At 42.3% G+C, this 15,685-nt stretch overlaps 1 long non-coding RNA gene across 1 annotated transcript in view; it reads left to right on the forward strand.

The window, feature by feature from the left end:
- LOC138690270 (uncharacterized) overlaps positions 1–15,685 on the forward strand; it is a 161,720-nt gene that overhangs the window by 127,613 nt on the left and 18,422 nt on the right. The window contains exon 4 of the long non-coding RNA XR_011329070.1: positions 7,002–7,117. This is a non-coding gene — a long non-coding RNA (uncharacterized lncRNA). The remainder of the gene's footprint in view (positions 1–7,001; positions 7,118–15,685) is intronic.

The raw sequence follows: 15,685 nt of genomic DNA on the forward strand, positions 1-15,685 counted from the left end.
TTTTACTGAATATTTTATATCAAATATTATAAATAAATGATCTACTAAATCAACATTGGATAAGAAGGTTTGAGTAATGCAGGGCAATTTCCTTAAAAGTGTCAAAATGTGGAACATATTTCTACTTGTATGTTGTCAAATTCCACCCCGTGTAATAGGTTGGCTATGATAAAAGCTTATGCCTAAAACTCATGCTCTTCTGAAGCTAATGGTGTCTTTCTGAGTTCAAGACATCTTAATGATTTTTATACTTTATAATTTAAAAGAATGATAGTTGAAGAATAGCCAGATTTATTCTTCCTCAGATGAATGTGATTAAGCTCATCATTTTAGCTTATTTCTGAGTAGTTGCTAATTCTTTCTTTGAGGGCTATGTGTAAAAAATGTAGCTTGCAGTTCTGTCTTGCATTAAATATATGGACTCGTGTGTTGTCAGAGGTAATTGCACCTATAAGGAAAGTACATAGCTAAAAGGAAGTTGTGGAAGCATAGGAAGCTATTTCCTTATTGAAATCTGACCACTTGAAAGCACTGATAATGTCTGGAAACATGGAAGCTGATGGGCTGTAGCTTTGTTCCTATGGTCGTTATATTTCTTGGTGCACATAATTAATATTTTTTTTTTAAGAATGGAAACTGCAAAAGTATAATAGATTATTTTAATAATTTTTTCTTTGGTTTTCTTTCAGTGTTAAAAATTAATGTAAAAGACTAAATTATGCGTATTATAAACAAGGTTCCTTCTCTGAGCACCTTGGAGCAAGATGTTCTGCTAGCCTGTGCTCGGAGTCATGGTTCAGCTACAACCTGATAGAATAAAGGAGAATTCAAGTAATGTCAGTTTTGAGGCCATTTTTACACTTGGTGATCAGTGGAAGGATTTAAGAGTGTGGACATGCTTGGATGGGTTGTGCTATCATTAGCAAAGATAAAATAACATTTCCTTTATCATGTGCCTTGTTCATTGATAATCGTTATTCAGATTATACTTAGAATATCTTATAAAGTATTTAAAAACAGTACAAAAACCACCACAGAACTTTAGCTGGCAAGTTGTGGAGGCTGTGCAACTCTTCCCCAGACACAGAGTTGCTAGTTTTTAATTTGAAAGGAACAAACTTCCAAGTTCTACTCCCAGATTTCTATTCCGTTGGATTTAGTGACCTGCACTTGGTGAACTTTAATGAGAAGATATATTTAAAATACTTTTCAGTCTTTTTGTAACTTAGATGAAATTTCAGCTGGCAGGCTTGCTTCGCAGTTAATGACTACCTTTAGAGTTAATTTTGAGGGAGTGTGTGTGTTTTCACGTGTATTGTGGTTGTATTAAAAAGAAAGGAGTTTTTCATATCAAGAAGAAAACGAGCAAAAAGAAAATAGATCTCCTTTTTCCATTTTAAGTTGATTCTGATGCAAAGCTAATTAATGCAGTTTTTGTGTCTTAAGAGGTCGGATTGGCAGTTCAGGGCTGTGACCAGCAATTAAGTGGCAGATACCCCAAGTTATGGACTTATATCTGCATAACAGGTCAACTTAAAAACAGTGAACTGCTGAGGTTTCTTCAACCTACTGGGCACACCTACCTTTCTTCCAGCCTTAAGCTTCCCGTGGAGAAGCCCAGGAGAAGCAAAACTCTCTGTGCAGCGGTGGAGTTGAATAAGTGGGAGTGCAGCAGTGCTGGCCAGGAGGTCTGGGGGGTCCCTGAGTGGGGTGGGGGGGACCCCTGGGTGGGATCGTCTCAGGGCTGGGTTTCACATAAAGGTGTTTGCAAGCAGGGTACCTGCCTCAGCTCCTTTAGCAGCTGTGGCCCGTGTGCTGTGGGCTAGGTTAGGGTACAGCATGCGTGTAGGAATGTGCTCCTGAAAGTTATGAAGTGTCATTGGAATACATTTTTTTTTTTTTTTTTTTTTTCCCTTTGAAAATGGGTGTGGAGCGCAGGAGGGGGTAATGTTTTGGGATGCTGTGCTAAAAACCCGAGGCTAGTCAGGTGTAATGAAGTTTAGGATGTCTGCCTGAAGGTATTTGCAGCTTTCATCTTGCCTGCACGCAGGAGATGGGTTCGGTGGGAGATGAAGTCCTGCAGTCCTGACTCTCTTGCTGAGGCAGAGGTGAGCCCCCAGTCTATATGTGCCCCTATGCTTTACCTTTCTCTCACCCCAAACCCTACCTCTAACCTGAACTTTGCACTGAGCCCTAGACCAGATGCCTCAACTGTGGCCCAGATGATTTTCTTGCAGCCCTGCTTTCTCGGCATCTTGCCAGGTGCAGCCCCTATCCAGCCCCAGTCCTTGTGGGCCCTTAGGCTTCCTCGTTCATCCTGAACCCTAATGTGATGTTGAGCTCTGAGCTAAGGGCATAAATAACGGGCATCTTCTTTTTGCTCCTATGGGAGGTGGCACAATGAGGTAATCTTGATGCTACTTTTTCTCTGTCATAGGGGATGAAGGGATTCCTGCTGCTGCTGTTCCTCCTCCTCTTCCTCCCCAGTGGGGGGTGATAGGGGTCACAGCATGAAATAGGGCATTGGGGGTGACTGTCAGAGTGTATACGGGCTTTGGACTGATGTGACCCAGATCGGTATGGTTTGCCTCTTCCCCTATTGTGTTTCTTGATTGCGAGGTGAGAGGCGAGATTCAGACCATCTTCTCTCCTGAGGTGCCGATGGCTCACATCACATATGGCCTTTATGAGGAAAGCAAGCCCTGAAACCTCCCTCCCTGCCCCCCCAAAACAAGCTGTGGCTGCATCGGATAGGATTGAAATAGGTATAAGCAAATATGCATTACTCTTCTAAGGTCCTGAGGCTCAATTTGCCACTTCTTTGATGATATCCTTGGAAGCAATAGAGCCAAACTCTAGGTCATATCAGCATTGTGTTGACAAAGCGATATGATTTTACTTGTTAAAATAACAGTCCAAAGATTGTTAGTTGTAGTGATGGTTGTGAAAGTAATCTTTCAGGAAACATTCTGGTTGTGGGGACAGGCATAACACTTTCTGGAGGAGGGAGAGACATCAAGACTGATTTCTAGAAGTATATTTGCATTTCCAGGAAAACCTCACAAACAGTTGATCTTCAACTTATATTATTTACCTTGGTGTGCGCGTATGCACATGGGTGCTTCTGCAAGAGTGCGGTGTTATAAAATCAATTGGTATTTACTGACTTTCTGTATCTGAAGCTGCTTCTTTTGGGCATTTGAACTGATTTTGTGCATCTTGGTGTGTGCAGATCTCTAACCTGGCCCTGACCCACCCTTGTGTGCCAGCAGCCTGCAGCTCTGCACGCCCAGGGTGCAAAGGCAGCACCACGTCCGACGTGGTGCCATGGGAGGGGGGTCAGGATGGGGGTCCCCCAGCGCAGGGGCTCCCATCTCACTCGCGTGAAGCCAACCTGCATGCTGCCTGTCGACTGCTTACTGCCTTCAGCTATGGGCCCAGGGTGGGCAGGATCCTTATTTTCTTTGGTCTGCTTGCATTAAAAGCAGGGGAAAAGGGGAATTTCATCATCCTGCCCGGCTAGTGGTGTGTTTGGTAGCCAAGCCTGTTTCGGCGGGGCTGGATCCCACCTCTTCACAGGTGCACACCTGTGTGTGTGTACACACCGTCTTGGCTGAACATTTTGTAAGAAGAGCCCATGGAGGAAGATGTACGCATTTAAGTGATCTGATTTATTCTGTTGTGTTTTATTTGATCGGTTTCTCTCCTCCTCTCTTCCCACATGTTCTCCAAAATACTAGGAAGGTCCTGCATTTTTCTTTGCTATGCATGTTTGACAAATGTGTTTCAGATGACTTTGGCAGGCTTTTGAAAAGAAGGATTGAGCTTCTGTGACTATTCTAATTTTTTTTTCCCCCTTATAGATAAAAGTGTTAAAAGGTACTTACTGTTGGTTGCCTGGATAGTAGAGCTTATGCAGAGAAGGGGATTTACTCTTCAGTATCTGAGCCATGTATCTTGGTTTAATTATTCAGTTAGCTCCTTCATGAAATATAAGCATGTGGTTGCATAAAAAATAAAATAGTGACGTATTCTATCTGACTATCTTGAATCTTAAATAAAGACGGTATTGTTTTGAATGTGTTAAAAATAATGGAATTGTCTTTTCGTATTTGCAGAGATTATGATAAACCTTAAATCAGGTCATTCAGAATTAGACACCTGAAACCAGGCAGACTTTCGGCGCAAATTTCTTAGATAAATGGAAGATACATTGCAATTATCTAATGTATTTTCATGAACTCCTATGTTCACCCTGGCTTGTAAAAGTATGTAAGGAAATGTAACACGGTTGATTTGTGTGTGCAGGTTTGCTTTCACGAAAATGGGGCAAATACTGTGGCCTGTAGTTTGCTGTTCGAATTTAGAGCCAATTCAATAAATCCAGGTACCCTTTGATTCCAGTGGGTCCAAGCTTGAGAATGGACCTCAAGATCTGCCCATTAATCAACTCGTCTCTATTTTGGTGCCCATCCATTTTTATTTTTAACTCTTGAGCAGCAAAGCATACATGCCAAGCGATTCTTCCAGAGCTATCTCAGACTTCTGGCTTTCCTTGTTCACACCAGCTGCTGGCAGATTTTAAGGTGTGTGTGTCTACGTGTTTGAAGACGTTATCATAGATGTTGGTGACAGCTGGGCTTTGAAATGTTCTTTGCAGCCAGCACAAAGTGTATGGGGAAAGTGTCATTACAAACATTTACAGACCATACTTGCTTTGTGTGTTAGTCTTCTAATAATGAGCCCTTCTCTTTGAGCTGGGGACGCTAGAGGACTTCCTCGTGGTCCACAAAAAACTGATTCAGTCACTGAAGTCAAGGATCTGAGCAACATTTTTAGGATGCTAGGTTTGATTAATCAATCAAATTTAGGTTTCACCTTTTCTGTGGCTGCCAGAGGTTTCCAAACCCATGTGATTTCCACCCCCCAGAGGCTTCCATGGGTATCTTTCCTTTTGTGCAGTTTTAGTTGCTTAAGTTAGACAACATGAGGCTGTACGTTTTGAAGGTAGGACTTTCCAATTATGAAGTTCGTTAATCTTTTCTCCATTCCTAGTTTAATGTGTAGTACATTCCTCAGCAAGGTAATTGAATGCAGCATTTTATGTTTAGTCACATGCAATCAGATAAGTTTGTAATAGGAAGAGATTTGTGTTCGTAAATGCCGTCTCTGCTCCAGGTGTAAACTGAACCACCAGAAGTCTGTGAAGGCAAAGCTCTCCAAGCCCTGCGCAGTTATTCTGGACACGTTTCCAGCACGTGCGGAGAACATTACACTGTAGATGCATCATGATTATACAAAAACTGATTGCAAGTTCCTGAACCGGCTATTTGCATAAACCGCAAACTGCTGGATTGTCAAGCCAGTGACATCAGCTGTAACCCTTACAGCATTGTGTGTGCGTGTGTAGCATGGGATTTTACAGCATTTTGACCGCTGTCATATATCAGAATCTGCTTTTGAGAGTGTTTCTTAGTATGTGCTACAGAACCTCTCCACAGGAGCTGTGGCTGTGAAGCCTTAATCTAAAACTGGGTGTTAATCATGTGTCCGTCCACCCCCTTCCCTTTTATTTTTTTACATGAAGGCTTGTAATTTCCTTTATTTTAACTCTTAATCTTTTAATTTGGACAAGGATCATACTAGCTAGGTGGGTAAGACCTGAACTTTTCCTGACTTTGATCAACCCCAATGTGTTTTATTCATACTATTAAAAAAAAGCGAAGGTGCACTTAACGTTCTTAGATATTACACAAGTTTATTGCTGACAAAATGTCCTTTCTTTTACCTTTCTCGAGATTTTCAGAATGTTTTGCAGAAGTGATCTTTTATTTGACTTTCTGAGCGTTGGAAGTCTCTCTAAAGCTGTTCACAGGGTTGAATCTCTGGATGCTACAAATCTGCCAGGCCTCAGTGTCTTTAGTTCATGCTGCCTGGTTCAGTGTTACAGATTTGTACTTAAAAACTTTGTGATTTCAGACTGGAATGCCTGCTTATGTTCATTTTCCTTCAAGGTTAGAGAAGCGAATGCTACACACATGTGCGTGCATATACACATGCACACACAAATGCACATAGTAAAATTGAGAAAACTGGTATTTATAATAATGCTATATAAAAATTAAGTATAAACATAGGAATAAGAAATAAATGGCATGAGAACGTTTTCATGAGAATATACTTGCACGAGTGAGTGCAAATATGGAGTTTTCTGTACTTCATTTTAGCTCTTGTGTTGGATCTTTTATTGCTGTTTACTTAGTAAGGCTTAAGTCTTGGTCTTACTGCAGCTGCCATTGCGCCGTAGCCTGTGTTTCCGAGAGGGGCAGGAATTATTGTGTGTGCCTTGGGTAGTGGCAGAAGGCACGATGTGAGGGGCATGCTGGAAGGCTGCCCACAGGGTTCCGCAGGTTTACAGGGACGTCGCACACTGCCGCTGCCCAACACCTTTGTCCTGCGTTTGGAGCTGATTTGGTAAAATAAATAAACAAAATAGCCACTGAAAGCTCAGGACTGCAAAGGCTGCAGAGAACAAGAAAATACGCTTCTGAGGGTGGGTTTGTCTTCTGCTGACACACTTTGGCTTCCTTTTTGTAGCATGAACGTTCAATAGATTTTATTTCTCAAGGCTGTGTTTTAAGAGCTCGTTCCAGGTTGTGTTTCTGCTCAAGAAAGTTTTTAGTAAGGAAGCATTCTGACAGAAATTTTGGACTTCTTCCAGTAACTGAAAAGCTTGTGGTGCCTAACTGGGATTTATTGTAACTGAACAGGAAAAATCCTCAAATATGGGACTATGTAGTTGTATAAAAGCATTGTGTTTTCTGTTGCCTTACAGTCATTTGACCTTGAATTAGAGCAGTGGCTTTGACTTGAGTGTCTGCAAGACATAATATAGTATGAACTAATTGTTTTAAAGCACCTATTATTATAGCTTTATTTTTTATCAGTGCATTACATAAAGTTACTAAGTGTTCCCATCCTGTTTTTCTTTTCTTTTTCAGGCTTGAGTCACAGAGCAGTGTGAGGATTTACACTTCTGAAGTAGGAGTGTGAATGGGATTGAAGGATTTACATGGAGGATTCTGAACTCCTCTCCTTCCTGCTCCAGGAAAGACAGGTAAGTGAATTATGGGATAATTTGTAATTAACTCAATCCTTATTTCAGAAGGTCTTTAGTCAAAACAGGAAGATACAATTCAGATGGCTGTATGTAAGAATGGAAGACATTTTGGATACGCCTCTTAATTACAAACATCAGCCTTCAAAGTTTTCTGTTCCTGTTCAGTAATAAGAGGGTTTCCATAAAAAGTGGTGTGAGTTTTCTTATACATCCCAGCCCCCTTCCACCCTTCCAACTCTCTCTGATGTAGAACTTTTTATATTTGGAAGCTTTTCGCCCAATGTCAAAGAAATCTGAACCGACAAAATGACTTTAGCCTTTCTTGAAACAGTTCTGAGCAAGGCTGCCGCTGGTGAGGAGCTCACGGTGGAGCTTTATTAGACCCCTGCAGGTATTCGTTAATGAAACAGGTCGGCATCAGACCAGTATGCCTATACTGCGTCTGGGCTGATGCGAAGCCTGTTGGAGCGGAGGGGATGTGTGAGTTAGTTCCAGCGGCTGCAAACCCAGCTTGGGTATCTCCCTGCCTCCTTCCCTCGCTGCTTCCCTGCTCTCCGAGGGGAGGACAGAAACCAGGGGCCAAACCCAGTAGGGAGGCAGCTGGGAGTTCGCTTCAGGTGTTCTGTCTTTGGCTCTGACTCTAGATACACGGGGCCGTCATTAGAAAAGGGCCCAGGATCTTTTTGTGGAAATTAAATCTTGACATTCTTATTTCTTCCAACTTGGGGAGTACTTAGCATGTACCACCTTCGGGTACTGACCAGTGAATAAGATTTATGCTTGTTAGTACGATCTGTTCAAAGCAAGCAGATCCAATTCCTGTTGGAAGAGCACAATGTGTTGGAGCCCTGGCTTTTGGCAGGGGCTTCTCACTTCTGCATCTCTACAGGTCCCGTGTAGTTACCAACGCTGAGCAGTGCACAACAGGACGAGCTTTCGACTGCAGGTATTGCTGACCAGACAGCTCTTGCACCAAGCTGTGACACAAAGACAAATAGTTAAGAACTAGTAAAAATGAGCTCTAACACTGGCAGAGTAGCAGCAGTATCTTTGTATTAATTTAAACCTTCTTGTAGCTTAGATGCTTTTTGTCTATTTAAGCCATGTGCAGGGCTGAAAACGGAGGCTGCACCATCCAGAGTAGCTTGGGATGACCTCCTGAGTCTTCCCCTTATGCACATGGGGGCAGGCAATGCCAAAAAAAAAAAAAAAGTGGATTTGGACAGGACTCTGTCGGCTTCAGAGGGCTGAAACTGAGACAATGCCACGCTGCCTACAACCCTGCAGCCCAAGGGAAATGTCTCCGGCGGTGTAGGAAGAAAAGACGTTGCCATTATTGCGTTGAAGGTGCCGAGGAAGGGGAGGTAGGCGGTGAGGTGGAGCAAGCTGCAGCGAGGTACGAGGGTGTCCCCGCGCTTGGAGGTGGAGAAGCGTGGGCAGCAGAGCAAAGCGGGCGTCAGTGGGGTGTCAAAGCATTTGGAGCTCCGTGGGTGAAGGAGGGGAAACAAATGGGAGCAGTAACTTGTGTGGCTTCTCCAGAACAAAGAGCGGGATGAAAGGATGCAGTGGAGAGTGAAGTGGGTGGGAATATTTCTGTTGAACAGTGTACACCAAACATTTTTTTTCCTCCAGAGATGTTTCTTGGTGGGCTGTACTTGAGAGCGAGTATGAAAGAGTCTCCCCTGCAGTTGGTGAGAGAGAAAAGGTGAAGACAAAGTCGGGGAACCAGAAATAAGAACTTTCTGAATAAGAGGAAAGAACAAAGGGGTGAGAACTGTGCAGGCAATAATGAGAAAACAAGTGTTTTGAGGGGGAGTTTTGGAAGGTAATGGGAGAGCAGGGATCTGCATCAGGAAAGACACAGTGGTAAGATTCAATTTCCAGGTTTCTCATTTTTGTTCACCAGTATAATGTGAATGGCAGCTCTTATTGGAGGGAGGAAAAATCAAGTTTCCTCAGCAAGGAAATGAAAAAGCTCCCTAGATTTACTTGCATGCACAAAGAATGCTTTAATGTGAGTGTGGGAAAGCAATAGAAACATTTTGATAGTACTTTCTGATTTTTCTGTTCTTTGAAGAGGGGGCTGCCTGTGGTCACACAACTGAGTAACCATGAGCCTACAAACCCACACCTGAATGTCTTGTGGTGCTTTCTAAAAATGTGCTCTGTTTTTTTCCTATCTTTCATATACTGGCTTGCTTAGAAAAAATAGTTTTAAAACATTATTTTGAAGTTTGTCATAAGGAAGTCTAGTTGTAGGCTGGCCTGCATATTCACTGCTGAGGGTAAGGTTAAATGGTTGCGAATGTTTTAAAGATTCGGGCTTTGCACGAGTAGCATTTGTCCTGTAGTGGGTAGATGGGCTGTCACTTAGTGAGATGTGGCTCCTGCCTGAAACCAGAGCAGGTCTGAAGCTGCTCTAATAGCTCATAACCTGGCATAGTCTCTCAAAACAGCGATCAGCTTGGCAAGGTATGGACCACTCTGCTTGTGGCTGTATTCAGTTTTACCTTGTGCCCCCTTTTCCTTTGGCTGCAGCTGTGCTTGCGAAGTGTTTGGGGTATATTGGTTTTATCACGAGGAGACTGGAGGTGCCAAATATATGCCAGAAAAGTACTTGTTAGCCTGATCTGTCCTCCTGCAGTCCCTACGTGGTATCATATGGAGCTGGAAGTCTCCTATTTTAGCAATTGCTTAAATACGTTGATAACATTTGCTTCCAGCGGGGCATTAAGTTTTCCTGGACATCTTGTCATCGTCATCTTTCAACCTTGGTCTGGGTCAGTCTGAGGGCTTTGTGAACTCGTCCTGCTTTCCCAGGCACCTGGCAGTGGTAAAAGGGAGATGATGATGACTAAGCTGGAGTATGGGCAGTAGTATGGGATCCCCAGTGCCATGGGTAGGGCTTGTCCAGCTGTAGAGATCCCGACCTTTCAGGGAGCATCGCACGTAACCTCTTTGTGCTACCCGGTCGCCGTGCCCGCTGTATGGCAGGGCTGGTGCTTGCGAGGCCGACACCAAAGCGACGTGGCTGTCTGCAGCTTTCCGCTGCTGGAAGCAAGGATTGGAAACCTCGCTTTATGCCTAGGGGCGTTTCCATTCCTGGATGTGCTAGCTAAGAAGCTTGTATTCCATATGGATTGCCTGGCCTTGTTGCTCTGTGCCTGGTTCTAACCCTGCACATTCATTAATTTTTATTTTTTTTTCAAAATCTCTCAAAATATAGGTAGAGCAAGCGTTCCATTGTATCTGTAAAGATGCTGACCTAGCATCAAATGGAAGACTATGATGAAGTGATAAATGTTTCAAGCCCCTGGCCTTTTATCTCTGGTCCTTTTTTTTTTTTTTTTTTTTTAAATGCTTCTCAAACTTAAGTGATTGAAAAGCTTTCCAGATCTGATAACTGCAAAGATTTCAAGTGAAACTTTTGGCTCCTATCCCAGCATGAGATCATACAAAGTGATATTAGCTGAATTTGTACCAGAGTTTGAAAAGAAAATGAAAACACATTACTGTTAGTCTCTCTCAGCTATTTTTCAGCTCTGCTGGGCCAATGCTTTCTCATTGGTTAACTTCTGTGTACTGTTTTAAAGGTTTCCAAATACATACATGTGTGTGTATATATATATACATTTTCTCCACTAATAATGTATTTAATTTATACCCTTTTGATCTTTTAACCTTGCTAGCACGACTCCTTAGATTTTTTTATTTTTTTTTAATAAGAGGTTTTAAAATATAGTGTTGCTGAGAAAACTCACTATAAGAGAAAGGATGTATTGAAGCCCTGTTTCTATATCAGAATTACCTTAAAACAAAATAGAGCTGGCGTATCTCTTCTTTAACCTATCTTTTTGTCTGGTTGCTGTGATGAGCGTCAGTGAAAGCAATGGTCTTGTACATGTGTGTGTACCTAATAAGGTTAAAAGTGTCAGCTGCACGTTTTATGGGTTTCCTGTATAAAAGTAATATAAGATAAATAATGCCTTAAGTTAGGCCTTTAGGTTACTGTACGGGGCTGAACTTCAAGGTTGCAAAACCAAGCAATTGAAGGCTAGAAAAATTCTATAATTAAAGCTACTTGTTATCCTCTTGGTAAATACTCATTTTGATTGCCTTTAATTAGAGGATTGCGTACTATTTTTTTTTTTTTTCCACAAGGCCTGCATATTGTTCAGCGCACAGCATGGGTAATGCTTAATGAGTGGGTAGGTTGTTGATGTTTTGTTTCTCACCATTTCTTGTATGGCCTTATTTACTGTATGGTTGGCAGATGGTGCACGGAATACAGAACTACTCATTTCCTCTTGGAGTTTTTCATGGCGCTAACATCATAAAGAGTTACTTTACTGCATGTTGTTCAGGAATCTTAATCAGGAGTGCAAAATAAGATATACATGCATATTTAACCAAACTCTGAGCCTTGACTGTTCATTTTCTGGGGGGAGATGGTTACAGTACAGTCGCCTTGATGGAAGTCTTTAGTGGAGGAACCAGCAGGTTGTACCGACTCTGTCCCCCACTCTTCTTTCTGTAGCAGCAGACAGCAGTGGGTCAAAGCTCATGCTGGGGCACAAGGTATCTCCAAAACTGAAGGAATTTGGTGGAAATGTTTTAAAAAGCTATAGCTTCCTTCCACTCCACCAGTGCTTGCATCTTCCTGTCATTGATTGTATGTAGGAACATAGACATGCCATGTTGGAAATCCTCTTCTGTAATCGAAGGTAACCACGCAGTAGATATTTTGTCCAGCAAGCTTAGAGTACTCGCTCAGCAACGCTCTCTCCAGCATTCAGTGAATATTTAAGACCTGATGGAAACGAGCAAAGCTTCAAAACCTACAATAGGCTACAGGAAGAGAACACCCTTCATCTGGTTTCTGTCTTTGAGACTGTAAGCTCTTCAGGCTGGAGGCTGTGCCTTCCCACATGTCGATAAAGCATTTCAAGCACTACATTAGTATAAACACCAGTGGATGAGGTCATCATATATCAAACAACATAATTAAATCAGTGCTTTATTCACTGTCTGTGTCTCATTATGGCTGCCTCCTAGGTCACACTGCAGCCTTGAAGATCATGTAAGAACTCGAATGTTATAACAGCCCTCACAGAAACATTTGCTTTGAAGTTGGTGCTATTCATTTAGAAACCAATCTGCAGGAAAGCGTACTTTTGTAAAATGTGGTCCTATTTTGAAAAAGGCATGTAAAAGGGGAAACACTTATTATTGATTTTCGTCACAAATTGCCATGCGTGAATGTCAGCCCACAGCCACTGATCACACGATTGTGATGGGATTTCTCGATTGATTAGAGGTCTGAAAGCAATCAAGTGGATGATGTATTAGAAAGGACCCTGTTTCTCAGAAGGGAACACGAGCTTGAAGTGGTGCCTGCCAAGTAACCAGACTTCGGGCATTGGTATGAAGCTCCAGCAGTTTTAGAATTTAGGTGGTGCTTACTTTTGCCTGCTACTTTAAAGTGCCCTCTCTTTAAAACAATATAGGAAAATATTTTAAGTAAGAACCTCCTTCCCTCTTTCACAGTTCTTGTACCCACACTTTAAAACTTGTGTTATATCAGCACCTATATGTGTTTTATAGCAATAGATCCTCATGTGTGTTTTACAAGGAAGTAGGCTACCAATTTTGTCTGAGCAATAAGGTACTTTGAAGTCTGAAGTCATAGTCGCAGATATGCACGTAAGCCTCATGCCTCACCAAGTATGATGCCTTGGGCATGTGTTATTGCTTACCTATGCCATAATTACTGTACACATGTAGCTACAGGAATATGCCCATATGGTTTTCCTACTGTAAACTTTCAGGTGACTTGCTAATCTAGGCCAGTACTCAGAAACAAGGGCTGGTCTGAGATCTTAATAATTACAAAGCTGGCATACAAACTTTAGCATTAAGGCTCTCCCAGATCCACTTGAAATCAGGTTACATTCATATTCTGTCTTGTTTTTTGAATAGCAGCTTGACAGCATGCAAAGTTGTGATGTTGCTTGACCTGCTCTCTCCCAGTCTTGCTGGCAAAGGAAAAAGAGGGAAAGATATTTAGGGTTTATAGTTTCTTGGCTTTGCTATAAATGGAGGAATCTTTTTTTCTCTCTCTCTCTTTTTTTTTTTTTTTTTTTTTCCTGGGGGTTTCCTGAATTAATTCACATTAACTGATGAATTTACTGGAGTAATATATGTTCCTCTTCCTTAATATTTATCTATTTGTCTCTAGTGCTTTTCCTCAGCACCAGTAACGATGGCACAGAATGATGAGTCAATGCCATGTGTTATGGGCTGCCACTTGCTAAATTTGAGCCTGAAAGCAGGAAAGTGAAGAGAGAGCAAAGGTGGCTCTTTAGTGTTCTGCAGGGCAGGCGGGCTCCAGAAATCAAACCAAAAAGCAAAGTTGTGCAGTTCACCCAAACAGTCACATTGAGGGTTGAGGGCATCTGTCTGCTGGGGCTGCCTCTGGGACTAGTCTGCTCTCCACGAACCTGTTGCTGCAAAGTTGGGAGGTGGAGGAGGATGATGAGGAAGGACTTGCTGGGTCCTGCTGGAGGTTGGAGTTGGTAGTTCCTGCTAGGTAGCTCTCCTGCTGGGAAAAGCAGCCCTCCTGGGGGGGTAGGAAAGCTGTGGGAGGGCAGGGAAGGCTACTTTCCCCCAGGCTAGAGCTGGAAATCACCTGGCTCTTGCTCAGCTAGTGAAACAACAGCAAGGAGAAAAGTCTGTTACCCTGCCTGAAGATGGGTGCCTTCATGTGGTTCTGGGGTGCTAGAGAGGAGTCAATTCTCCCATGCTTAGTCTGCTCTTGAGAACCCTGCTCTTCCTAGCTTTTTCTTGTCTTCCTCTTCAATTACAGCATCTGAGCAGGGGTTAAAAAAAGATCATTGGCAAACAGCAGAAGGATGCTCAATACTAAAATTTCCAGTGTCTTCAAAAAATGACTTTAATTTTATGATGTTGTCTTAGTAGCTTGATTGTTGACTGGTTAGATGCTTGGTAAACCTCCTAATAAAAAGAATAGACACTTTTGTTGGTTTTACACCCTTTTTTTATGTCCCTGTTCACATTCCGTTATTTTGCTGTGATTCTTTTTTAAGACAGCCAGAGTAAAACAAAAGTGGTAAACCCTAATTTAGAGGTGTTAGCAAGAGCTGGCTCACTCTGATAAGGGTCAGCCAGGCTTCACTGGTTCTTTATTATAATCCTCTACCCACTGTGGTTTATCCTCTCCGAATATTACTCTTCTGTTACACTTGCTATCATCTCTGTGCAGATGATAGTGTAATACTTGCAAATGGCCTAAATACGATGAACAACAAGCCAGAAAAACTCTAAAAAAACATACCCCTATGAGAAGACAAGGGCAATACTGGCAAACTTGTTTTTCTTAGGACAAGTGTGAACAAGTGTTGGATGTTAAAAAAAAAACCAAAAAACAACAAACCTCTCTCTTTTTTTTTTTTTTTTTTTTTTTCCCCTTCCCCTTGCTACAGGGGCACAATTCTCATTTTGGTTTGCAGTCATCTAGGCAAGCTTAGGTGTGTTGAGTGGCAGGGCCTATTTGCTTGTGCACAGCATACTGTGCCTATAATACAAAGCAATATAAAGCTTTCAACCTGGAGCCAGCTTGGAGCACAGGCAGAGCAAGCTCAGGTCTGTCTGTACCTGCCTGCATAGAGAGATCCTTACAAGAAAGCAGAGACACCCATCTTCTCCTTATTACTGCATTACACCAGAGGCAAATGCTCTAATTAAAATTTGCAGTTAGCAGCGGTTTGTTATAACTCCTGTAAATTCGGTCATGTTAAAACTTCCTGGTGGTGGGAGGAGAGGCACAGAGAAGCTGGCTAATGCAAACAAGGGCTCCCCTGTCTTCCATACATTTTGTTAAGGCATTACCTATGGCACTTTGTACCAGGAAAATTGCTAAATAGCTTAAGAGAAAAAGTGATTAAGGCTGTATAGCGGAGGAGCTAAGATCTGTCTTGTGTTGTAGGAGGTTCTAGTCACATCCTGCTTTCTGCTAGGCTGGGAGGGGGAAAGGTGCTTGACAATTCTCAAAAAAGCCTTGCTGTTGCCTCTGCCCCGGTGCCTTGCTTCCATCGGTCTGACGCAGTGGGAAAACTGGGAACTCGGATAACAAGGATGGTAAGATTAAGAAATAGGCATTTTAATAAAGGCTTTAGAGAATTTTGTGTATCTTACAACTAGAGAAATAGAAACTTGGAAAACTAATAGTTTTCTGAACGGGTCCCAGTTTTTACCTTCTCAGTCACTGTGTTCATGTACTTTGGTTATCCTGATGGCTACTCAAGCGCTGTGCCAGGTTACTGTCTTCTGTTTGCTTTTATCAGCTGGACGGCTGAAAATGTCCTCCTTCCAAATATTTATTTGCTATCCTATACTGTGCTGTTTCCATCACTGCATCAAGACCAAGGAAGAATGAATATTCAATTAATTTCCTTTCTGGGATGGGAGGACTTGATTGCATGGGAGCTACCAAAAGAGGTGCAGTCTGGTATGTAGCTACTGTTTCCCCTCTACAAGGGTGCTTTT

This window comes from Haliaeetus albicilla, chromosome 21 (genome assembly GCF_947461875.1).
Source record: "Haliaeetus albicilla chromosome 21, bHalAlb1.1, whole genome shotgun sequence".
NCBI lineage: Eukaryota > Metazoa > Chordata > Aves > Accipitriformes > Accipitridae > Haliaeetus > Haliaeetus albicilla.